The sequence below is a fragment of the Crassostrea angulata genome, chromosome 3 (genome assembly GCF_025612915.1).
Source record: "Crassostrea angulata isolate pt1a10 chromosome 3, ASM2561291v2, whole genome shotgun sequence".
NCBI classification, from domain to species: domain Eukaryota; kingdom Metazoa; phylum Mollusca; class Bivalvia; order Ostreida; family Ostreidae; genus Magallana; species Magallana angulata.
In genome coordinates, this window is record NC_069113.1 from 50,182,207 (window position 1) to 50,193,503 (window position 11,297).

The window sequence follows — 11,297 nt, forward strand, 5'->3', positions numbered from 1 at the left end:
TCAACTGCTCGCTAAATTCGGACGATTGTCGCATTGCCGGCATCAAAGACATGCCGCCGAAGCACCCCTGCAGTTCGACCGCATTAGAGTTCACTGGATCGCTTTGCCGGCATCAAAGAAATGCCGCCATTTCAATGCTTGTATACACACAACATTTAGCAATGCACCAACGTTTTTAGTATTTCACATGGCTTAAAAAGTATTTATTCAAACATTTAGATATGTACATGTATGCATGTATACATGCGTTTATTGACAAATGTTGCGTTTATATTGAATTCCTGAACACTAAAATCAATCTCTCTCTCTCTCTCTCTCTCTCTCTCTCTCTCTCTCTCTCTCTCTCTCTCTCTCTCTCTCTCTAAAAGATCTACTACAGGTAACATGGAGTAATGAGGCTAGAGGCTAATGTACATTTGACGTCAAAAAAAGTAAATACGTATTTTTTTCTAGTTACGGGATATTGTCTACGGATGTTATTTTTTGAAATTCACTGTTCAATGATTTAATAACAAATCTATTGACTGTCTGGGATTAAAAAAAACCGATTTTTATTATCAACTGAATGCTTAACATTGGTCATTTAGACATAACACTTGGGTATCGTTTGGATTCGGGAAAATGGGGAATAAATAATCATACTATATTTTTAATGATGTAGGTTATTTTATTTGCTGACTTACCAGAATTTTTTATTATGCAGTTATTGTCGGCAAAGAAAAACTTGAGACAAAAAGAAATATAATTCATATGAAAAAGCAGATAAAACAATTATAAATTTCTTTATCAAATCAGAGACGTAAATGTTATTTATGTCTCTGATCAAATCGATTTCTGATTAATCTCTCTCTCTCTCTCATCATACATATGTAGTGTTTAGCATGTAAATGTTATGGCATTTTATATATTTTATTTCTGAAAACTTTAAAAGTAAAAAGTAAATCCATAAATTGCGTTTGATGTAAGATTTTAAAAGATTATTGCAAATGTTTCTCGACTTGTTGCAATACTGCTGTTGTCATAGGCAAAATCCCATCGTGAGCTCTGGACCGGTAAATGTCCGAGTAAAAATAAACTGGCGACTTCGAGAGAATAATGCGTATATCTCCCCTATTGTAAGACCCATCAACTTAAAATTCGGCAGGAGTGTATCTCAGACATTACTTTTATGAAAAATACATGCACGTTGCGAGTGTTTTAAAGATTAATTGATTTTTTAGGATTTTGAAGCGAGCTGGTAGTTTTCTATCTGGGTCAGAGTTCGACCTCCTTCTTTATTTATGGTTTCATTGAAATTAATGTTGAAATGGACTTGGCCCCTGTGCAGCCACGTAATATTTCTGTTGCATGTATATTTCTTTTTTTCCGTTTAGTCTGAATCTACGATAGCGTGTGAACTACTTATGAATGTTAGAACTGTGGAAATTACTGCATCAAATTTTTACCGAATAAATTTACGTGTTACTGATTTCGTTATTTCTACATTTATAAAGATTCTATCAATCCTGCTGAAATAAAACAGTCAAACATAATAGTAAACGACACGAACAAAAATTCTCAACACTGAAATACATGGGTAAACTGCATCAGTCATTGTTTTAGGACTTCCCCTAATAGTTGTTACACGAATCCGAGATCCACACCTCAAAATTCTATTTTCGATTTATTTACGACGAAAATCAAGCTCGGGTCTTTTCACCCCCCTCCAGACAAAAACACGCGTCAATATTTCAAATGACCTCGCCCTGTTACCAAACCTAAATAGTCAGACATCTTACACTTTGTTTTTCATCTCATACAAAAACTCAGCTCTTCTCCCGGGCGAAAACGCCCCAAATTCAAACACAAATTCGGGAATTATTTCGGGTCAGCCATGTTTTGAGACACCTGCAAAGGCTGTGTGTTCTAATCTCGCCGGAGCCGAGATTTGTTCTTTCTCTCTATTTCTTTCTCTGCTATTTATTTAATTTTCTAACTAAAATAATCAACATAAAAGGGTTGTTGGACTGTAGTACAAGTTGAAAAACACTCTTCAATTAAGATTTAGACAAAAACAGTCTTTTATTATTAGGGTCTTCCGTCTTAAGCGGAAGACCCTTCTATTCTTATTGTTATTAGGGTCTTCCGTTAACAAAGGAAGGCCCTCTTTTTTTCTTCGGTTTCTTTTTATTACAGGTTATTAGACCTGTTATTAAGTCAAAAGACCTCTTATTTAATATGAAATAAAATGGGACTGGTCCTTAAAATTAAGGATCCTACAGGTGTATAATCCTTCATCCATCGCTCTTTCAGATCACATCTGCATTTCCTGATATGTTTCGTTGATGATGATAAAAGGCAAGATCATTTCCTGTTCTAAAAATCGGACGGAGGACCTTCTAGTTGCTCGCAACGAGATCGTGTCTAGTTGTTTTCGTACTGTTTCTTCTTATTATTTTTTTCCACAAATTTTGTGCACGCGATTTCTCAGAAACTATTCAGCCGATTTTGACCATTTTTTGACAGATGATTGCCGGTGGTCATAGTTTTAGACGTTTTTTGAAATTTTGAAATCGTCACTTCCGGTACCGAGTTACGGCGAATTTTCTATCTTTTTACGACCTATTTTGTGCAGAGCTGATCTCAGAAACTATTAAAGATATGAATACGAAATTTTCAGGATAGGTAGTCTATAGTTTGAAGTTGTGCACTATTGTATTGTTTTACCCCAGTGGCGCCATTTTATGGAGCTCGCCTAGGCACAAAAAGCCTAGGCACAAAAATTGGGTACGAATTTTCATTCAAAATTGTCATACGTTTTGATCTGTATCTTTTTATCAGTTGACATTTTGTTAAATAATATATAACAAAAGTGGTAGATAATCAAAAGTTCTTTCCTGGGTTTGCCCTTTAATTAGGGACCAAGAGACTCGTAAAGTCTATTACGAATAACTTAAAAACGATAAATATTTTGTTATGCATTATAGAATCAAAGTTGTTGAACACTACATTATCGGTTTGAAAAAAACTTATCGTCAGGCCCATGTTTGGCGTAATTAGGGATTTTTATCCAATATTTTAATTTTTTTTTGGGGGGGGGGTGTTAAATATGAAATTGTATCAATATTTCATAGTATCATTTAAAATATAAAAAAAATCGGACGGAAGACCTACTCGTTACTAGTAACGAGGTCGTATCTAGTTATTATTATTTTTCTGCCTTTTTTTGTGCACGCGATTTCTCAGAAACGGCTCGGCCGATTTCAATGAAATTTTAGGATGTGATAGATAGTGGTTTGAACTTGATAGGAAATTTTTTGTGTTGATGACGTCATTTCCGTTTTTGAGATATTGAGATTTTTCTAATTTTTATATGGGTATTTTGTCTTCTGTTGTTCTCCTAAGCTATAAGAGATATTAAGCTCAAATTTTTACGGTAGGTAAAGGAAAGATTGAAGTTTTGCATGATTGTTGTTTTGTATGTTTAGCACTACTGGCGCCAAAGCTCGCTATGGCTCGAAAATTGACATTAAAAAAGCGTCGTGAATTTTTGTGCTTTTCTCTCTTTATCTCTTTTCTGGAAAATATTTTGTTAAGAAATGTAATGTAAACAAAGTTTATTTTTACAAGACCTTTCTGCTGATATCAAGAAAAAGGGGCTGGCCCCTCAAATTAGGGACCTAGAAGGCTCTAAAGTATTTTACCCATAACTCTTTACCGAGAGATATTTTGTAATAAATTATAGAAGCAAATATGTTTATCTTATAATTATAAAGCCAAGCAGTATAACGATTTTCTCATATGTTACGTAATTAGGGGTTTTTAGGGGTCAAAAGTCCAAAACTTTGATCACCTATATCTCAAAAAGGAAAAATATTTTGAAATGCAGTATAAAAGAAAAGATGCTCAAAATGATGTATTTAACAACATGCAACCTAAAAAATTTGGTTCAGCATCCCCAAAAAGGAGATACGGGACCGGCCCCTAAAACATTCTGTCTCAGATATCTCAAGAATGGTAACGAATTTCTGAACACTTTTTGAACAAATTGTCTTTATAATCAAATGACCTTTCATTTGATACCAAGAAAAAGGGGCTGGCCCCTAATATAAGGGACCTAAAGGGCTCTAAAGTATTTTACCCATAACTCTTTACCGAGGGATATTTTGTTATAGATTATAGAAGCAAATATGTTAATCTCACAGTTATGTATTCATGCAATGTAATGAATTTATGATGTGTTACGTAATTAAGGGTTTTTAGGGGCCAAAAGTCCAAAATTTCGATCACCCATATCTCAGAAAGGAAAAATATTTTGTAATGCAGTACAGAAGAAAAGTTGTTCGAAATGATGTTCTTAACAAAATGCAAACGTCAGAATTTCGTTAAACGCCCCCTAAAAGGAGATAAGGGACCGGCCCCTAAAACCTTCTTTCTCATATATCTCTAGAACGGTAACGAATTTCTAAGCACTTGTTGAACAAAATTTGTGTAGAATTAAATGACTTTTTATTTGATATCAAGAAAAAGGGGCTGGCCCCTTAAATTAGGGGACCAAAGGGCTCTAAAGTCTTTAATCTGTAGCTCTTTACTGAGAAAAATGTTGTGAAATGTTATAGAAGCAAATGTGTTTATGTTATAGTTATGTATTCAAGCAATGTAATGATTTTATCATGTGTTACAAAATTAAAGGTTTTTAGGGGCCAAAACCCCAAAATTTTGATCACCCATATCTCAGAAAGGAAATATATTTTGTAATGCAATACAGAAGAAAAGTTGTTCAAAATGATGTCCTCAACAAAATGCAACCTTCAAAATTTCGTTAAACGGCCCCTATAAGGAGATAAGGGATCGGCCCCTAAAATATTCATTCTCATATATCTCCAAAACGGTAACGAATTTCTAGACACTTGTTGAACAGAATTTGTTTATAATTAAATGGCCTTTTATTTGATATCAAGAAAAAGGGACTGGCCCCTCAACTAAGGGGACCAAAGGGCTTTAAAGTCTTTAATCTGTAGCCCTTAACTGAGAGATATTTTGTGAATGGTTATAGAAGCAAATATGTTTATCTTACAGTTATGTATCAAAGTAATGTTATGATTTTATCATGTGTTATGTAATTAGGGGTTTTTAGGGGCCAAAAGTCCAAATTTTTAATCACCCATATCCCAGAAAGGAAAAATATTTTGTAATGCAGTACAGAAGAAAAGTTGTTCAAAATGATGTTTTTAACAAAATACAACCTTCAAAATTTCGTTAAACGGCATCTATAAGGGGATAACGGATCGGCCCCTAAAACCTTCTTTCTCATATATCTCTAGAATGGTAACAAATTTCTAAACACTTGTTGAACAAAATTTGTTTAGAGTTAAATGGCCTTTCATTTGATATCAAGAAAAAGGGGCTGGCCCCTTAAATTAGGGGATCAAAGGGTTCTAAAATCTTTTATCTATAGCCCTTTAATGAGAGTCATTTTGTGAATGGTTATTAAAGCTAGATTAGGTATAATACGTTTATACACCTAACAATATAATGATTTCCTCTTTTGTTACCAAATAAGGGTTTTTTGGGACCAGAGGTGAACATGATTAATCTTTTTCATCTAAATTGGAAGAAATGCAAGTATTTAAAACAGCAATGTAAGAGAACCTATACAAAGCGATACAATAAAGCATTAGTACTTCACTCCTTTTTCCATATCATGTTTTGTGGTCAAAAATCAAAGTCGATGATGTCATATTTCCTTCTAAAAATCAGACGGAAGACCTCCTCGTTGCTCGCAACGAGATCGTGTCTAGTTATTATTATTTTTTTCCACGAATTTTGTGCACGCGATTTCTCGAAAACTATTCGGCCGATTTCGACCATTTTTTCTCAAATGATAGCCAGTGGTCATAATTCTAGAAGTTTTTTGAAATTTTGAAATCGGCACTTCCGGTTCCGATTTACGGCCGATTTTGTCAGTTTTTACGACCCATTTTGTGCAGACATAAACTCAGAGACTATCAGAGATAGGAATATGAAATTTTCAGGATAGGTAGACCATAGGTTGAAGTTGTGCACAATGTAGTTTTTTGGCGCTAGTGGCGCCATTTCTATGAGCTCGCCTAGGCTCGAAAATTGGGTACGAATTTCGAATCAAATTTTTCATACGTTTTGATCTGTATCTTTTTATGTGTTGATATTTTGTTAAAACATATATAACAAAAAAGGTAGATAATCGAAAGTTCTTTTCAACAAAATCAAGAAATAGGGGCTGGCCCCTTAAATTAGGGGCCAAGACACTCATAAACTCTATTACAAATAACATAAAAACGATAAAGATTTTGTAATGCATTATAGAAGCAAAGTTGTTGATCGTACCAATATCTATTAGGAAAAAACATTGCCACGCCCATTTATTACGTAATTAGGGATTTTTAGGGGCCAAAGTACTTAAACTTTGACGAAAAATAACTAGAAAAGTAGAAATATTTTGTTAGACATCATAGAAGAGAAAATGTTTGAATAAATGATTTAAATCGATTCCACTTATCAAAACACGCATTTCTGTCCCCATTAAGGATCTAGAGGGCTGGCCCCTAAAATATTCAATCATTTGTATCTCAAAAGTGATCAACAATTTTAGATGAATGTAAGAACAAAAAATGTTAGTATTCATGAGACCTTTCGTATAAAATCAAGAAAAAGGGGCTGGCCCCTTTTTTTAGGGGCCAAGGCACTCTTAAACTCTATTACAATTAACTTAAAAACGATAAAGATTTTGTAATGCATTATAGAAGCAAAGTTGTTGATCGTACCAATATCTATTAGGAAAAATCATTGCCACGCCCATTTATTACGTAATTAGGGATTTTTAGGGGCCAAAGTACTTAAACTTTGACGAAAAATAACTAGAAAAGTAGAAATATTTTGTTAGACATCATAGAAGAGAAAATGTTTGAATTTATGATTTAAATCGATTCCACTTATCAAAACACGAATTTCCGTCCCCATGAAGGATCTAGAGGGCTGGCCCCTAAAATATTCAAACATTTGTATCTCAGAAATTATCAACAATATTACATGGGTGTAAGAACAAAAAATGTTTGTATTCTCAAGACCTTTTCAAACAAATAAAGAAAAAGGGGCTGGCCCCTTAAATTAGGGGCCAAGGCACTCGTTAACCCTATTACAAATAACTTAAAAACGATAAAGATTTTGTAATGCATTATAGAAGCAAAGTTGTTGATCGTACCAATATCTATTAGAAAAAATTATTGCCACGCCCATTTATTACGTCATTAGGGATTTTTAGGGGCCAGAGTACTTAAACTTTGACTCAATATAACTAGAGAAGTAGACATATTTTGTTAGACATCATAGAAGAGAAAATGTTTGAATTTATGATTTAAATCGATTCCACTTATCAAAGCACGAATTTCTGTCCCCATTAAGGATCTAGAGGGCTGGCCCCTAAAATATTCATACAATTGTATCTCAAAAATGATCAACAATTTTAGATGGGTGTAAGAACAGAAATTGATAATATTCTTAAGACCTTTTCAAAGAAATCAAGAAAAAGGGGCTGGCCCCTTTTTTTGGGGGGGAGGGCAAGAAACTCGTAAAGTCTATTACAAATTACATAAAAACGATTAAGATTTCGTAATGCATTATAAAAGCAAAGTTGTTAATTGTAGCAATATCTATCTGGAAAACTCATTGCCACACCCATTTATTACGTAATAATGGATTTGTATACATTATCTGAAAGTAGGGGGGGGGGATAATTCTAAAATTGTATGGATTATTCATGGTATGATTTAAAACAGAAATCGCAAGGAAGACCTACTCGTTACTCGTAACGAGATCGTGTCTAGTTATTAAGGTCTTCCGTTTCCAACGGAAGACCTTATTGTTTTCGTACTGTTTCTTATTATTATTATTATTATTTTTTTTTTCCAAAAATTTTGTGCACGCGATATCTCGAAAACTATTCGGCCGATTTCCACCATTTTTTCACAGATGATTGCTAGTGGTCATAATTCTAGAAGTTTTTTGAAATTTTAAAATCGTCACTTCCGGTTCCGATTTACGGCCGATTTGGTAAGTTTTTACGACCCATTTTGTGCAGACATAAACTCAGAGACTATCAGAGATATGAATATGAAATTTTCAGGATAGGTAGACCATAGATTGTAGTTGTGCACAAAGTAGTTTTTTGGCGCCAATGGCGCCATTCCTTTGAGCTCGCCTAGGCTCGAAAATTAAGTACGAATTTTGCATCAAATTTTTCATACGTTTTGATATTTATCTTTTTATCAGTTAATATTTTGATAAGACATATATAACAAAAGTAGTAGATAATTGAAAGTTCTTTCCAACAAAATCAAAAAAAAGGGGCTGGCCCCTTTTTTGGAGGGCCGAGACACCTGTAAACTCTAATACAAATAACTTAAAAACGATTAAGATTTTGTAATGCTTTATAGAAGCAAAGTTGTTGATCGTCACAATATCTGTCAGGAAAAATGATTGCCACGCCCATTTGTTACGTAATTAGGAATTTTTAGGGGCCAAAGTACTTAAATTTTGACGCAATATATCTAGAGAAGGACAAATATTTTGTTAAGCATTGTAGAAGAGAAAATGCTTGCATTGATGATTCTCATCGTTTCCAACAATCAAAATACCAATCTGTGTCCCCATTAGGGATCTAGAGGGCTGGCCTCTTATATATTCAAACAATTGTATCTCAAAAATGATAAACAATTTTAAATAGATGTAAGAACAAAAAATGTTAGAATTTGTAAGACCTTTCGATAGAATTCAAGAAAAAGGGGCTGGCCCCTTAAATTTGGGGCCAAGACACTCATAAACTCTATTACAGATAACTTAAAAATGATAAAGATTTCGTAATGCATTATAGAAGAAAAGTTGTTGATCGTCACAATATCTATCAGGGAAGATCATTGCCACGCCCATTTATTAGGGAATTTTAGGGGCAAACGTACTTGAACTTTGACGGAATATATCTAAAGAAGGAGACATATTTTGTTAAGCTTTGTAAAAGAGAAAATGCTTGCGTTGATGATTATAATCGATTCCATCAATCAAAACACCAATATCTGTCCCCATTAGGGATCTAGAGGACTGGCCCCTAAAATATTCAATCATTTGTATCTCAAAAATGATCAACCATTTTGGATACGTGCAATAACAAAAAATGTTAGAATTTGTGAGACCTTTCGACCGAATTCAAGAAAAAGGGGCTGGACCCTTAAATGAGGGGCCAAGCCACTCGTAAAGTCCTTTTCACATACCTTTAAAATAATCAAGATTTTGTAATGCATTACAGAAACAAAGTTGTTGATCATAACAATATCAGTTTGTAAAACTCCTTGTCACACCCATTGATGACGTAATTATTGATTTTAGGGGACTAAACTCTTAAATCTTTAATATGCAAAATGTGAAAAAGCAAAACACTTTGTTATGCATTTTAAAGGATATTGACAATCGTATACATTATCTGAAAGGGAGTGTTTGAGGTGGAATTCAGAAATTTCATTGATATTATAATCGTATCGTTTAAATATTGAACGGAAGACCTACTCGTTACTCGTAACGAGATCGTTTCTAGTTATTATTATTTTTTTCCACGAATTTTGTGCACGCGATTTCTCGAAAACTATTCGGCCGATTTCGACCATTTTTTCTCAGATGATAGCCAGTGGTCATAATTCTAGAAGTTTTTTGAAATTTTGAAATCGGCACTTCCGGTTCCGATTTACGGCCGATTTTGTAAGTTTTTACGACCCATTTTGTGCAGACATAAACTCAGAGACTATCAGAGATAGGAATATGAAATTTTCAGGATAGGTAGACCATAGGTTGAAGTTGTGCACAATGTAGTTTTTTGGCGCCAGTGGCGCCATTTCTATGAGCTCGCCTAGGCTCGAAAATTGGGTACGAATTTCGAATCAAATTTTTCATACGTTTTGATCTGTATCTTTTTATGTGTTGATATTTTGTTAAAACATATATAACAAAAAAGGTAGATAATCGAAAGTTCTTTTCAACAAAATCAAGAAATAGGGGCTGGCCCCTTAAATTAGGGGCCAAGACACTCATAAACTCTATTACAAATAACATAAAAACGATAAAGATTTTGTAATGCATTATAGAAGCAAAGTTGTTGATCGTACCAATATCTATAAGGAAAAAAACATTGCCACGCCCATTTATTACGTAATAAAGGATTTTTAGGGGCCAAAGTACTTAAACTTTGACGAAAAATAACTAGAGAAGTATACATATTTTGTTAGACATCATAGAAGAGAAAATGTTTGAATAAATGATTTAAATTGATTCCACATATCAAAACACGCATTTCTGTCCTCATTAAGGATCTAGAGGGCTGGCCCCTAAAATATTCAATCATTTGTATCTCAAAAGTGATCAACAATTTTAGATGGATGTAAGAACAAAAAATGTTAGTATTCATGAGACCTTTCGTATAAAATCAAGAAAAAGGGGCTGGTCCCTTTTTTTAGGGGCCAAGGCACTCATAAACTCTATTACAAATAACTTAAAAACGATAAAGATTTTGTAATGCATTATAGAAGCAAAGTTGTTGATCGTACCAATATCTATTAGGAAAAATCATTGCCACGCCCATTTATTACGTAATTAGGGATTATTAGGGGCCAAAGTACTTAAACTTTGACGAAAAATAACTAGAGAAGTAGAAATATTTTGTTAGACATCATAGAAGAGAAAATGTTTGAATAAATGATTTAAATTGATTCCACTTATCAAAACACGGATTTCTGTCCCCATTAAGGATCTAGAGGGCTGGCCCCTAAAATATTCAATCATTTGTATCTCAGAAATGATCAACAATTTTACATGGGTGTAAGAACAAAAAATATTTGTATTCATGAGACCTTTCGTATAAAATCAAGAAAAAGGGGCTGGCCCCTTTTTTTAGAGGCCAAGGCACTCTTAAACTCTATTCCAAATAACTTAAAAACGATGAAGATTTTGTAATGTATTATAGAAACAAAGTTGTTGATCGAAACAATATCAGGTTGTAAAACTCATTGCCCGACCAATTGATGACGTATTTATGGATTTTCAGGGACTAAAACCTTAAATCTTTAATGAGCTGTATCTGAAAAAGCAAAACACTTTGTAAAGCATTTTAAAGGATATTGACAATCGTATACATTATCTAAAATGAAGTGGTTGAGGGAGAATTCTGAAATTTCATTGATATTTTAATCGAATCGTTTAAAAAATTGAACGGAAGACCTACTCGTTACTCGTAACGAGAT